We start from the raw sequence: 14,027 nt of genomic DNA, 5'->3' as shown, positions 1-14,027 counted from the left end.
TTGCTCTGATAATTTGCAGTGTACTGAGTTTGGGGAAGATCATTATTGGAGACCTAGAGTTTCTGACAGTATTGGGACACAGAGTTCCCCCTCTTAGATTTCAAAGAAATGGAACAAAACAAAAAGAAGGATGTGAGAAATATAACCGTGGAATGCTACTTGTCTCTGTGGTGAGAAATAGTTACATAGTCATTGGTGAGCCTGGGTGGTTCAGTTAGTTAAGCATCTGCCTTTCGGCTCAAGTCACGATCTCCGGGTCCTGGGACAGAGCCCTGAGGCCGGCTCCCTGCTCAGTGGGGAGTCTGCTTCTCCTTCTCCCTCTACCCCTCCCCCCTGCTTGTGTGTGCCTGTGCGCTTTCTCTCTCTCTCAAATAAATAGATAAAATCTTTTAAAAAAAGAAATAGTTACGTAATCATAATGTAAACACTGGTTACTGAGTTAAGTAGACGTTGTGAGATAAACTCTATCTTCATCTGTGATAATACAGTTTAGATAACATCTAACCTGAACAATCAAGAAAGAGCAATTAAGCACAATTTTTAGTTAAGTAACTACAAGGAGATACAGCTAAACCGCTTTTAAGAATTTGCCTCTAAGTGGGGAGGTAGGGAGGACTCTTGCTTAAATTTTAAACCTTCTGTCACTAACTTTTAAAAAAATCATGTGCCTGTATTTATTTTGTTAAAAGCTAAAAATATACATCTTTATCTATATATTTGGAGCCAAGACAACAAAGGTAAGTATAGTGTCTGTAATGACTATTTGAAATATCCTTGAATGTTACAGCTAGAGTAATGTTTTGGGAAAAAAGGATAGAAGTGAAGTATGTGAATTCTCGGATGAAATAAAGAAAATAGTGCTTTCATCTATACTTATTTGGCCTGAATTTTTGCATCTTTATTTCTCTGTAATTCATAGTCATTTTGGTACACTAGATTAAGCTAGTTGGCATACTTTTTCTGCAAAGTGGCTGATAGTAAATATTTTAGACTTGGCAGATTACGTGGTTTCTGTTGCAACTGCTCAACTTTGCCATTGTAGTGTGAAAGCTGCCATAGGCAATATGTAAATGAATAAGCATGGCTATGTTCCAATTTAACTGTATTTATGGACACTGAAATTTGAATCTCCTATAATTTTTATGTGTCACAAAATATTCTTTTGATTTTTTTCAATCATTAAAAAATATAAAAACCATTTGTACCTTGTGGACCTTACAACAAAGCAGGTATGGGCAGGATTTGGCTAGCCGGCCATAATTTGCAGACCCCGGCTCTAGATCTAACACTTTTGTGTGATTGTCTCCCATGCATAGCAAAGAGCTGCAGCCATGTGGGCTGCAAAGAGGAATTTAACCTGAAGTACATCAGCATCAGTTTCCCAGCATTTACAGCTATGAAAATGATCTCGTAGAAGGCATTCTAGTCCTCCTGGCCTCCTTTTCTCCTCTCCCCTTTCCCTAGTCTCATTTATTTTTACTGTTTAGATTATAGACACATCCCTGTGAATGAAGCTGTATTTCAGTGAGTACTTCATTGTTGAAAATTTCATTACCAGAGATAGAAATAATACAGGAGGTCCTGGTGTAAAAACTTGGGTTCTCTTTGTTCCAGGAGAGCTGGATGGGGGCACCTGGGCTCCAGCATCTTCTGAGGGGTTGCTTCATGGATATCAGGCCCTGTCTCCACTCATAGGTGACCAGAGCAGGTGAGTGCTGGGAGCAAGGTCCTCCCTGCCCTGAGAAGGCTGTCCTGGAGACAGCACCACAGCCCTCTTTCTTGTCACCAGCAGTTGCTATCGATGGGGGAGGACACAGATCTTCTCATACATGACTTTGTTCCTTTCGGGTTAACTGTGTTGACTTTGGAATATAAAGATGTGCAAGACTACTCTGTCCTTAAGTCTAGTGAGGGATACATGTAGAGAAATATGTGAAATGCTTGGATAAAGAGCTCTAATATATGTAGAGCCCACAATGGAGAGGGGAGTCATGGAGAAAAAAGGTCAAAGAGGTTGACAGGGGCTAGTCTACAGAAGACCCTCCCTATGTCTTGCCCAGGACCTGATCCTGAAGCTCTGGAAAGCTGGTATAAGGATTCAAGCAGAGAAGAGTGGGTTGTAATCAGAGTTGGAGGAAGGACAGCTTAGGGGGCTCTTGCATTAATTCAGGGGGGATAATGAAGCCCAAGCTAGATCGGCAGTGGAGGCTAAGAAGAGGAGACAGCAGAGAGATTTAGGAGGTAGAACCGGAAGAGCATTTCTGCAAATGGCTGAAGACAATGAATATAGGACAACCCCCAATTTGGGGGCTTGGGTGTCTGGGAATCATAGCAGCACTGATCACTGAGGTAATGATGAGAAGAGAAATGGGCATTTGGAGGTACTTGGGATGGGGGAAGGGTGGGCTGAAGAGCCTTTGGTTAGACATGATCATTGAGGTCCCTGTGGGAAACCCAAGGGCAGATGTCTAGAAATGAAAGTTTAAGAATGAGGTCTAGGCTGGAGGCAGAGAAGCGAAAGTCAACTGCAGACTAGTTGCTGCTGGAGTTGTGCCTGGAGCCGAGGTCAACCGGAAGAGGGCGCAGAGTGAGGAGACAGGAGAAACGAACACTCCCCAAAGACTGTCCACAGTTAGGACTCAGAGAGATGAGTGTATTTAGTGTCCAGATGGGGTTTCCAGAAAGACAGATTGTGGGGAGATCAAGGTGGATGTGTGTACAAGGTGAATGTATCTATGAGGATGTTTATCCTGGCATTGTTCATATTTAAAAGTTGAAATAGCTTAAATATCCAGCAACAGGGACTAAATCATGGCATGACCATATGATAGAATTCCATGCAGCTATTAAAATATGAAAAATGTTTATATACAAAAAACACCAGGGGCGCTTGGGTGGATCAGTTGGTAAAGCGCTGAACTCTTGATTTCAGCTCAGGTCATGATCTCAGCGTCATGAGATTGAGCCCCCCATGGGGCTCTGTGCTCAGTGCGGAATCTGCTTGTCCCCCTCTCTCTGTTCCTCTCCCGATTCTCTCTCTTAAATAAATAAATAAAATCTTAAAAAAAAAAAAACCAAAACACTGGTGGGAAGTACATCAAAATGAGTAATAGAAAATACTATTTTAGTATTCATTTATTATTTAGCAAGTAGTCACTTAAATTTTCCTAGCTGCCTTCTCTCTTTTCCAAATGGCACACAATAAACTTGTATGACGGTAGTGAGCAGACTCAGCTAGGAAAGCAGGACAACGTTGCTGTAACACCATTGGATTAAGTGTGTGGGAGTCACTAATTCAGTTGTGCCAAAGCTGCCTGAGGGGTGAATGGGAAGAGAGGAAGTAGAAACTGCAAGCTTAGACTTTTCTTTGAGGATGGCCATGAAGGGAAAGGGAGACCAAGGGGGCCATATCTACCGTGGATGAGGAGCTGAGAGAATTACTTCCTCAGGTAGGGAGTCTTGACCAAGTCCCTAGTAAAGAGAAGAATCAGTCTCTTGGGAGAGGTTGCAGGTTACAGGTATGAAGGGAATCGTTGACCAGGCAGGGAAGGAAGCAGCGTCTAGGGCTTCTTTTAGGGATGACCTGTGGGCAAGACATGGGAAAGAGGATAGAAAGAATGCAGACAAAATCAATGATGTGTGGGTGTGGAGTGGGGGCCAACGATGTGTGTTTTGGAGTGAGAAGACTTCTTGTCTGAGATCCACGTTTAAATACTGCAGTGGGAGTGGGGTAAGGGGGTGGGGTGGGGGTTGGAATAGATGAAACAACATCAGTGAGTTGTTGACAATTATTGAACCTGGGTAATGGAAGTTCACTATAGGATTCTGAATACTTTTGTAAAATTTCCAAGATTAAATAAGAAAGGGCCCTATCCTTACTTGAGGTTACCAGCTGAGTCTGACCTGCATACTCCTACCTGGGACTGTTAACCCAAGAGCTTCCCACCCCAGCATCCCAAACAGTAGGTGCTTTGGCTTACTGACTGCCGTGTTTCTTGTCCCAGCCCCTCTGGGGAAGGCGCTCCGGGTAAGTCCCTACTACAACTGGACGGCAGTTTCTGCAGCAAGGATTCAGTGGCCAGATGAGTCAACCTGGAAAAAAAAATGGAATCTTGCATGCAGAATCTCCAAGTAATACTGGGTCAACAGCATTAAAACATGCAATAAAATGTAAGTGGGCCCATGTGTCCTCCAACCCCCACGGGTATTGTGTGGTTGAGAGGTTTTGTGGGCTAAGGTGTCTCTAGGTTTGAACTTACTGTGGAACAATAATTTGGGAAATAATTATCACTTTGTGCTTTGCTCAGGTGTCCCATTCCCAGCCCCAGGAGCCTGGGACATCACTCTGAGAGGCTTTCATCTTCTGATGTAATTATGGTACCCAGAATAAAAACTTGAGGCCTTTTTTCTTGAGATGGTACTTTAAAGATTTTGGCACATAAGGAATGTTCAGCAAATGCGAGGCTAATCATCATCATCATGATGCCTAGAGTAGAACTTTCAAATACCATAATGTTTTAGGGCTTATATGATCTCAGAGTTCACTCCTTTTCAAGTCATTCATTTTGTAGATAAAGAAACTGGGGGGGGGGCTCAAGTGACTTGTCCCAGGTCACACAGTTGTTAGTGGCAGGGCAGATGACAAACCTTTCTCCTTGAACATCCCCGAGTAAGGATCTAAATCTGCTTGTAACCCTTTCAAAGCCTGGACCCAAGTGGAAGGTGATGTGGTAGAAGAAATATTGTCCAGGAGCCAAAGGCAACCCCAAAGCAGCTGAAGTCCGTTGCTTAGCCTTCTTTAAAACTGTCAAGTTGATCCCATTCTATAAACCAAAGAAAAAAAATGATAAAATCTCTTGCCTTCATCTACCACATCCATCATACCTCCAACAGCCCCAGAACACCACCCTCCCTAATTCAGGCTCTTCCCCAACACTGCCTCTCTCCCTCTCCCCACACATTCCTCCAGAAGAAAGTCTCCTCCCTCTTTGGGAGGGGGAGGCAGAGGGGAAGTGGCCTGACTGACAAGTGCAGGCTTGATTTTGGCAGGCGGGCAGGGGAGGCAAGACTGTGGATGACTCCCCTGATAATATCCTCAGGAGGGTTGCCCGGGGGGGGGGGGGGGGGGAGGGGAGGAGAAGGCAGTGATGACAGGCAGGACATATATGCCAAAAATGGGACCTGCTTCATACACATTCAAGGAAATACACTGAATTGAGAATTCTGAGACAATAATGAAAAGACGCGGAGAGAGCAAGATTAGGGGATACAGAGAAAGTAGTCAAGGGGGAATGCCTTTTCCATGTGCCTGCTCCTTCAGCAAATTGGGAGGAGTTGCACCCTCCACCCATGGCCTAGAACTGGGTGACTCCTCTGGACGCCGTCCTAGATCCCCCCCCCTCAGCTTTAGTGTTGACTGCTAGATGGAGCTTTTCTCTCCCATGCGTGTGATGTCTTGGCTTCTTGGCTATGCTTCCTTCCCAGGTAAGCTTCAGATTCGGGGAGGATCCTTCCTGGCATCCTGGCTTACTCTCTTTGTTGAGCTGTGCTGTTTGGTGGCCAAGAAAGGATGTGTACCCAGGTCATCATCTGTGGCTAATCAGGGTGGGCCCTGCCTCAGCGGGAGAGGCATCCGGATCTCATGGAGGGGCTGCCTGTGCTATGCTGGTGCAGGAGAGCCACAGAGGTCTATGGGGGGGACCTGTGTCCATCATTGTTGCTCTGTCCAGACCTTTTGGAGGATCTGGATGGAGTGAGAACCACTCAGCCTATATTCCTTTCTTTCTGTTTATGTGAAGGAATATTAAGGCCTGAACCATATTTATCTTCTTAGGATATATGAGCTTTCAAATAAATACAGAAATAAATAAGGCAAACAAGTTCTGCAGATAAATGGGCAAAGCACTTTTATCCAGTCTTATAATTAAGGATTAAAATGCCCCACCCTCACAGAAAACCTGCCATGTCTCATCAAGACTAATTGTAGAATTTGTCACTGCTGTGACTGAGTTGTTCCTTCCATCCAGGGCAAGATGCTTACAAATCACAGGTTCCTGTTCCACATGGCAGGTAGGCGAGAGCAATGACTGTCTCTTTGAGTTTTCAGCCAGTAATCAATCCAGCATCTTATTGAGCTCATATTATTAAGGAGGAGCCATGGGGGAGGTGGTAGAGCTGATAATAGCCAGGTGCATACAGAGTAAAGAGAAGACAAGGCTAAGTCATGTGCAGCCATCAGAGAATGGAGCAGTCTATTGTAAGGGCCTATTTCATGGACTGTTCATTTCTTCATTCATTGAACAAATCTTTAATGAATTTCAGGTATGTGCTGACACCAGGGATAAAGCAGAGAAGAAAACAAATCCCCTACTTTTATGGAGGGTGCATCCTAGGGGGAGGGGAGAGAGCATGAACAGATAAATATATGGCATATAGTAATAATAAATAATGAGGGAAAGGGATGGAGAGATTGCTATTTAGGATAAGTGGTCCAGGAAGATCCTTCTAATTACCTGGCAACTGAAGAGAGCAGAGAGAGGACAAGAGCCAAGAGGATACCTGGGGGGAAAGACTCTGAGGGAGTAGCGAGCACCCAGGGCCCAGATGGGAGTACATTAAGGAGGAAGCAGTGTGTCTGCAGGGAAGGGAGTGCAGGAGAGGGATGGGCAGTGGGTTTGGGTCCGAAGGGCCTTGTGGACTACTTAGGGTGTTGACTTTCAATGAGTGACTTCCCCTGAGCCATTGGGGTTTTGAGAGTGTGCATATGTTTGTATATGGGTCTTAGGTTTTACAGGGCTATTCTGGTAAGAGTGGAGTAGGTGGGAAAAGCTGGGTATAACCAGTGGCTCGTAATCTCCAGGGAAGAGCTGAGAGCAGCTTGCACAGGGGCAGTCTTTGTAGGGGGTTGAGAAGTGGAGGGATTATGGATGCATTTTGAAGTAGAGCTGACAGGACCTGTTGACAGACTGCATGTGAGGTGTGGGAGAAGGGAAGGAGGCGAGGATGAATTGAAGACTGAGCAGGTGCAACTGGAAGAACGGAGCTCCCATGGAGGGTCTAGAAGAAGGGATACAGCTGCAGGGAGGGTGACCAAAGGGCTGGGACACCAATGACTCATGGCATCAAAGATAAAAACAGGAGTGTATTTATTGATGAAGACATCTACTTGTAATGAGGAAGAGGTTGCATATTGGTGGCCCATGGGCCAAAGCTGGCTGGCAGACATGTTTGGTTTGGTTCTCACAGTATTTATCAAGCAACTGAATTAGTTGTGAATCATCGCACTTTACATCGGAAACCGGGGATGTACTGTATGGTGGCTAACATAATATAATAAAAAATCATTTAAAAAAAAGCAACTGAATTAGTTGATATTTAAAACCAGTGGGATTTTCTATAAAAATCTGGATTTCCTGCTTGTTTTAGGAAAGTAGGAGATCTGGCAACCCAGGTGAGGACTGGTTGGTCCTGAACGACAGTTGGCCCCTTTGGCAGGGCATGCCCCTTACTCCCTATTGTCTTATAGCTGCTGCTACTCTCTCTCAATCTCGATCTCCTCCTTTGAAAAGAAGAATCACTGTCGTACTTGCCTCCTGGTATTGTTAGGAAAATTAACAGAGATAGCTCATGTAAAGCCACTAGAACACATGGTGTCTACTAAGTGTTCAAAAACGTTTGCTATTATTGTTGGTATTATTCTTGGTCTTGCAGGGCTGTGAGTTTGCAACTCTTGCCATGAGGGTTTCAGAAAGCTGGAAGATGATTCTAACAGGGGTTGAGAGGTGAGTGAAACTTTCCTTAATAAATAATGGCACCAAACCAGAAAGCAGGAGGGAAGGAAGCACAGCTCCGAGACACTTAGAAAATTGTGTCCGCCTGAGCGCTATCAGCCCCACAGATCAGGGTTCATTTCTCTTCTTCCGCAGAGCTCGGCATAGTGGCCTGGATCACCCAGTGACTCATCTAATAGCCCGCTGAGTTTGCCCAGCTTACAGCATCACAAATTACATTTGCAGCCTCCTTATCAGGCAAACTAGGAAATTAAACCTAAACGGCTATGGTGTTGCTAAGTAATATGGCTGCGTACACAGCCGCCTGAGGCTGAGACCATCACAGCCCCTGTTCCAGCATCATTTCCCAGTGTGGCTAATAAGGTTTGAGACCTTCAAAAAAACTGTTCTTTTTTAAGGTCAGGAAATGGGGTGACCTGGTTATAACCAAGAGAGAGAATTTCCCTTCTAAATGCTCGCTGTGTGCATGTGTGCGTGTATGTATGTGTGTATGAGTGTGTATGTGTTTGTATATGGGTCTGTGATGGGAATCTGTAGTCTCGAGGCTAGTAAAAGTGAGGAGCATGGGAAGATCAGAGATAGCATCTTGCCATCCTGGACCCCTTTGTCCTGGGCCATCTATGTCCATTTCAGGGTTTGTCTCCTCATGGACCACTGCCCCCTCCTCCAGTGTAGAGCTCCAGGGTACAGATCCAGGGGGTGAGGCAGTAGCTCCATGGCCCCCTGAGTCCACGCAGGTGGGGACCTAACGTGTGTATCATCACCCCAGTGTGGCTCTTCTGTAACCCGGTAGCTCTGCTCGGTGGTGAAGTGTGGTCAAGGGGTTGAGGTATCTATTGCCCACAGGCCCTCCACGGCTCCCTCTCTGAAAGGACTTCCTCCATCTTCTCTGATCTGGGCTCCTGGGAAGTGGTGAGGGAGTGGATTCCTCTTTAATTAGTATTTTCAATCACATATTCTTCACAAGCAGCATAGTATTTTTCAAGACTCATTCAGGTAGTTGGGCCTTACGTATTTCCAGTTGGTGAAAAGAGCTTATCGGCCACTGGAGGGGATGCCTGCTATATAGAGGGTGTGTTTGGCCTGGACGGGTCTGACATGAGACCTCAGCTCCGTCCTCTGGTAGCTCCTGATGATCTGACCTGGCCAGTCCTGATCTTCTCTAAGCAGAAGAACACGGAGAATTTCTTCTGGCCTTTGTTGGGAGGTGGGAGACATGGCTGTGCCTAGATGGGACAAAGACTTTCAGATGAGGGATGTCTCCAAATCAAATTTTCCATATTCTATTCTTTCCATTTTGTTGTCAGGCATTGGCCCGTCTCCCTGGGGAAGAGCTGTGCTCTGAAAGAACTAGACTAACCCGTGGGACTGTCCCAGCTGGCCATTGATGTCACTGGGCCATCCCTGTCCACCACCTTCACATATCACTCAGGAAACTCTTGACCAAGCAAGGGTCAAAGTTCAGTTTCGTCTTTCATGTTAACAAACAGTTGAGTGCAGATACTGATATTCAATCATTAAACCACCAACCCATCCCATTTTTTAGTGCTTTGCAAACCTTGTGAAGCTGTGAGCTGTGACCCTTTTCACATGAACCTGCCTTGGTGCTTGGTTCTTATTGGCTGGTTTTCATATAACATATAACTATCTTTGCCAAATGTTGTCACTACCAATTGGTTGCTTAATAAGTTAAATCAAGAGCTGCATGATTTGCATCCCTTCCACTTGAAGGCCGTATTTACACAGTACCTCTTCCATTTCTCCGGAGGCCCACAACTGGTTGAATATATGTGTTTCTTTCGATGGTTCTTTTGTGACTTGTATGGGTCCTGCTGCCAGAAAGACTTCCAAAGCGTGAGTTGTCCCCAAGCTGAGGGCCTCTCTAGCTCTGCTTACCTTCCTCTGGATGACTGGTGTGTTGCTTAGCTCATGTCTGCGTGTCTATGCACTTGCCTGTTTCTGAGACCGTCAACTCTATCTGAATTCTCTGAGCTGGTACAGAGACTGCCTGGGTTAGGCTCTTCCAAGGGGAAGGGAGACCCCTGCCCTCACTGGCAGATTTCCAGGGCAGGATAAGAATGGCTTCAGGACATCCTGATTCTCCAAGGACCTCAGAAGGCACCATTCCCACCTAGGATAGAAGCACATTGGTGGAGCAGCCTTGTATTTTGGGGACAGTCCCACCGCATTCAGAATTATTTCTCTCTCCACCTCTGTTGAAATGTCCTGGCCAACTCTAGGTTCTCCACTCTCTCTTCCTTTCCTTCAAAGTGAAAGGAACCTGGTCAGAATCTCAGAGATGGTGATGCACCTTTAACAGTGATAGCCTTTTACAAAATTCTGATCAACTATTGCAGAGTCATGGTGGAAAATGCTGAAAATACAGAAAAGCACCATAAAGAAGATAAGAACCACCCATAACCCATCATTAACCCATAGAATACTATTACTAATGCTTTGAAATAGCTAGTTCAGGATTTTTTCTACTCCCATATAGATACACCCACATTTACGTATGTCTATATGTATAAATTTAAAAATGGAATCATGCTATTTTGTAGTAACCTGCTTTTCCCATTAATGTCGTATTGGCATTCCCGTGTCATTAAACTGTCTACATCATCATTTTGTTTGCCTCTCATTTATGATATACACACATTCTGGTTTATTTAGCCAGTTCCCTATTATGTGACATTTAGGTTGATTCTAATACTCTTTTTTTGTCATTATAATCATTGCTGTAAGGAACATCATTGAAGTATGTCAAAGTTTAGCACATTTTTAGAAGACTGCGATATTGCCAAATCATTCTCCTGAAAGGGTAGATGTATTTCTGATCAGCTGCGTATGGATGCCTTTTATTGCAATTTAAAACATATTTGCCAATTTGGTGGGTGAAAAATGAGCATCTCCTTGTTAATTTTAATATCTTGGCTTATGTGAGGTTAAACATTCTCCTTGCCGTTAATTGGCTGGCAGGGATATTTTGTGCTCCCCTGCTTCCAGACGATGGAGTTTAAGTGTTGTTAGTTACTGCTTAGGAAGATGAAATTGGGGCTTGCTGCCAGGCAGCTGAGGGCAGCGAAAGTAGTCGCTATTAGCCGTCAGAACTGAAAACCAATCTTCCTAAGTGTCTGTTTTCAATCATCCCTGAGCGGGCCTTCTAATCTGAGGGACTCTTCTCCTCCAGGCCTCCTGTAAGGCAGAACTGGATGGAGCACGATGTGGGACACAAGAAGCTTGGGGTGGCTTCAAGATGCAGACAGGGTGCCTGGCTCACTAATGGATTGATATCCTACACCTCCAGTTGTCCCCCGCTTTCTTCCTCTCATTCATGGAGATAATCACATACCAAATATCTTTCATTTTGTTTTGTGGTGTCTGTTCCCTTAAATGAAGGAGTAACTAGAGGGGTGCCATTGTTGATATTTTGTGTCTGATTGGGGTGGATAACCTGCCCAGGAGGTGATTTGGGACCAGCTGTGCATGAATGCCAGGCTCTGTTGTTTCTACGTATGCAGGCTCATAGGACTAGGTGAGGAGAGAGGTCACAGCAGGGGAGCTGGATTTGGGAGGTGCATTATGGGTATGTGGTACACGCTGATCAGATCTGTAATCTGTAATAGGCAAAGTGCTGGGTGGACCAGCAGTCCTGGGGTGGTGCGGCTGGGCTTTGAGGACATATTGATGCACCGTGCTCCTTTCATGATACAAAAATGACTCTAGTGCAATTCATTCCAGTTAGAAGGTCCAGGGTGGATCTAGAAGGCAAAATCATGAGGTATTTTGCCAGTTTCGATAACCAAGTTTACAGGAAGAAAAACAATGGCTGTGGGGAAGGCCTGGGAGACAGTGAAGTCTGAGGGGAAGCTGGCTTCCCTCCAGCTGAAGCAGGTGGTGTGAGTAGCTCTTGTGAAGGCTGGGCTCCAATGGCCCCTCCATCATCCCAAACTGGCAGGTGCTCCCAGAAGAGCCGCTGAGGTGTGAGAGAAACGGCCTCGTTACCTGGAATGTGGGAAAGACAGTGGAGGTTTTATGTATAATTTCCATTCCTCAGAATCCAAAATAGTCATAAATAAGCCCAAAGAGGCAAGAGGCAGGAGAATTAAACATGAATGCCTATCATTTCTGAGGAGCTGGAAGCTGAGAGGAATTCAAATAGCATCTTTCACTGTGGGTTTTGACTCTAAAGTAACTTGGCCAAAGCTTACTGCAGTCAGTTTACAAAAAGGGATCTGCAAGGTGGCATCATGCCACAGAGATGAAGATTTTCACAATGGAAAAAACAGGTTTGACACAGGTGCGCTCTAAACTCTTCGGAAGTCATAATCCTGGACCCTCCATAGATCCTCAAGAGTTAGAGGCTAAGACTATTAGAACACCATGACAGGGATTTACATTAGTTCTCCTTGCTGTGAAGGGACTTGGGGTCATTTGGTGCTGTGTGCACACAGGAGAGGATTTGGAAGGGACTGGTGGCCCATGCAGTTGGCTGCTATGAAGAGGAGAACTGCCTCTTGAAAGAACCCAGAGGCATTTGGTTGAACTTAGCAGTGTGCCAGCCTTTATTATTCATCACAATGAAACTGCTTCTTCTTTTTCTTGTGTTTTCTTGTAAATCTGATTTGATATTCATAATATAAAATATTTTCCACAGGTTTATTGAATTTCAGTTTTTCAGTCAGGATTTGAACACTTGCTGAGGCTCATGGGTGGGGCCGTTTTATAACAAGTGTGGGAGGAAGAAGGTATGCGTGTCTTATAAGCCATGATAGTACATGTGTAAGGAGTCAGGCATGACCCTCAGTCCTGATGGGGATGCTGCAGAACAGTGGTGGACACAGTGAAGATCCCAGAGTCAGATCACACGAGAGTGGTCCCTCCCCAGAGCTTAGAGCTCTGTGGTCCCCCTTACCTGTGGTTCTCCTTTCTGTGATCTCAGGTACCCGGGGGTCAACTGTGCTCTGGAAGCCGATGATTGTCCTTCAAACATATTGTCAGAAGATCACTATTGCCTAACGCTACGTCACAACGCTGTGTCATTCACCTCACTTCATCTCATCACCTAGGCATTTTATCATCTCACGTCATTAGAAGACGAAGAAGGGTGAGTAGTACAGTGCTCCTTTCACGATACAAAAATGTGCTTTCATGTCATTCGTTTCAGTTAGAAGGTCCAGGGATGGATTTGGAAGACCAAAATGATAAGATATTTTGAGAGAGAGGGAGATCACATTCACATAACTTTTATTACAGTATATTGTTATAATTCTATTTTATTATTTTGTTGTGAATCTCTTACTGTACCTAACTTATAGATTAAACTTTATCGTAGGTATGTATGCATGGGAAAAAACATAGTGCATGTGGGGTTTGGTACTATCTGTGCTTCCAGTCATTCCCTGGGGGTTTTGGAGCATGTCCCCTGTGGATAAGTGGGGGGGGCACTATAGGTGCCATTGGTACCTTATTTCCCACTCCACCTGAAGGTGTCAAGGCCTTGTTTTCTGTCCCGGGATCTGTGTGTAACTGGAGTGGGAGACCCTTTTACCTGAGAGCGATTCTGTTTGCTGCATGATTTAAACTCTCCTGACCTTAGTTCTCACTTGCAAAATGAGATAATAATAGTAACCATCTCCAGGAATCATGTGATTAACTGGGTTAATACCTTTAAAAAAAAAAAAGAACACTTAGAGCACAGAGTGAGCACTCCATGCATGTTAACTATTATGATGACAGTAGTAGTAAGGGCCATGAATATTGGATGTCCCAGATGGAGGCAGCCTGGAATGGTTACATGATGTCCCTATCTCCTGGCAAGGTTCCAGTGAATTACCACTTTATACCTCCATGGCTTTGCTGAGGACCTGGTGAAGAATATGAGGGCATTGTTCTATCTACTTCTGGAAGGGGCTGATGGAAATACAACCAGACCTGTGAGTTTACACAATAATACAATAGTTGGTCAAAATGGAAAACTTGACCTTGAGAATTCATTAATCTCTTCAACTACATTGAAGGGAACAGAGAAGTGACTTCTCACATGGGTCCCCAAGATTTCAAAGAGTGAATGCTGTCCTCTAACTTTTGGCCTTGCCTTTACCAGCTGTGTAATCTCAGGCTAGTTACTTAACCCCTCTGAACTTCGGTTTCCTCATTTGTAAAATGGGAAGAATATAGTGTTGTTGGAATTACTGAATCAGATGATATCTGTAGAATTGATAGCAAATTAATTAG

The 14,027-nt window shown here is 44.7% G+C and overlaps 1 long non-coding RNA gene across 1 annotated transcript; it reads left to right on the top strand.

Moving 5' to 3' along the window:
- Positions 1-1,200: 1,200 nt before the first annotated feature.
- Positions 1,201-13,007, top strand: LOC117797266. Its single transcript, XR_004622210.1, has 3 exons — positions 1,201-1,708; positions 7,711-7,781; positions 12,733-13,007. It is a non-coding gene; the product is annotated as an uncharacterized LOC117797266 (long non-coding RNA).
- Positions 13,008-14,027: the final 1,020 nt, after the last annotated feature.

Source organism: Ailuropoda melanoleuca, chromosome 20 (assembly GCF_002007445.2).
Source record: "Ailuropoda melanoleuca isolate Jingjing chromosome 20, ASM200744v2, whole genome shotgun sequence".
In the NCBI taxonomy this organism is placed as follows: Eukaryota; Metazoa; Chordata; class Mammalia; order Carnivora; family Ursidae; genus Ailuropoda; species Ailuropoda melanoleuca.
Note: the sequence above shows the minus strand (reverse complement) of the source record. Positions and strands in the feature narration are given on the sequence as shown.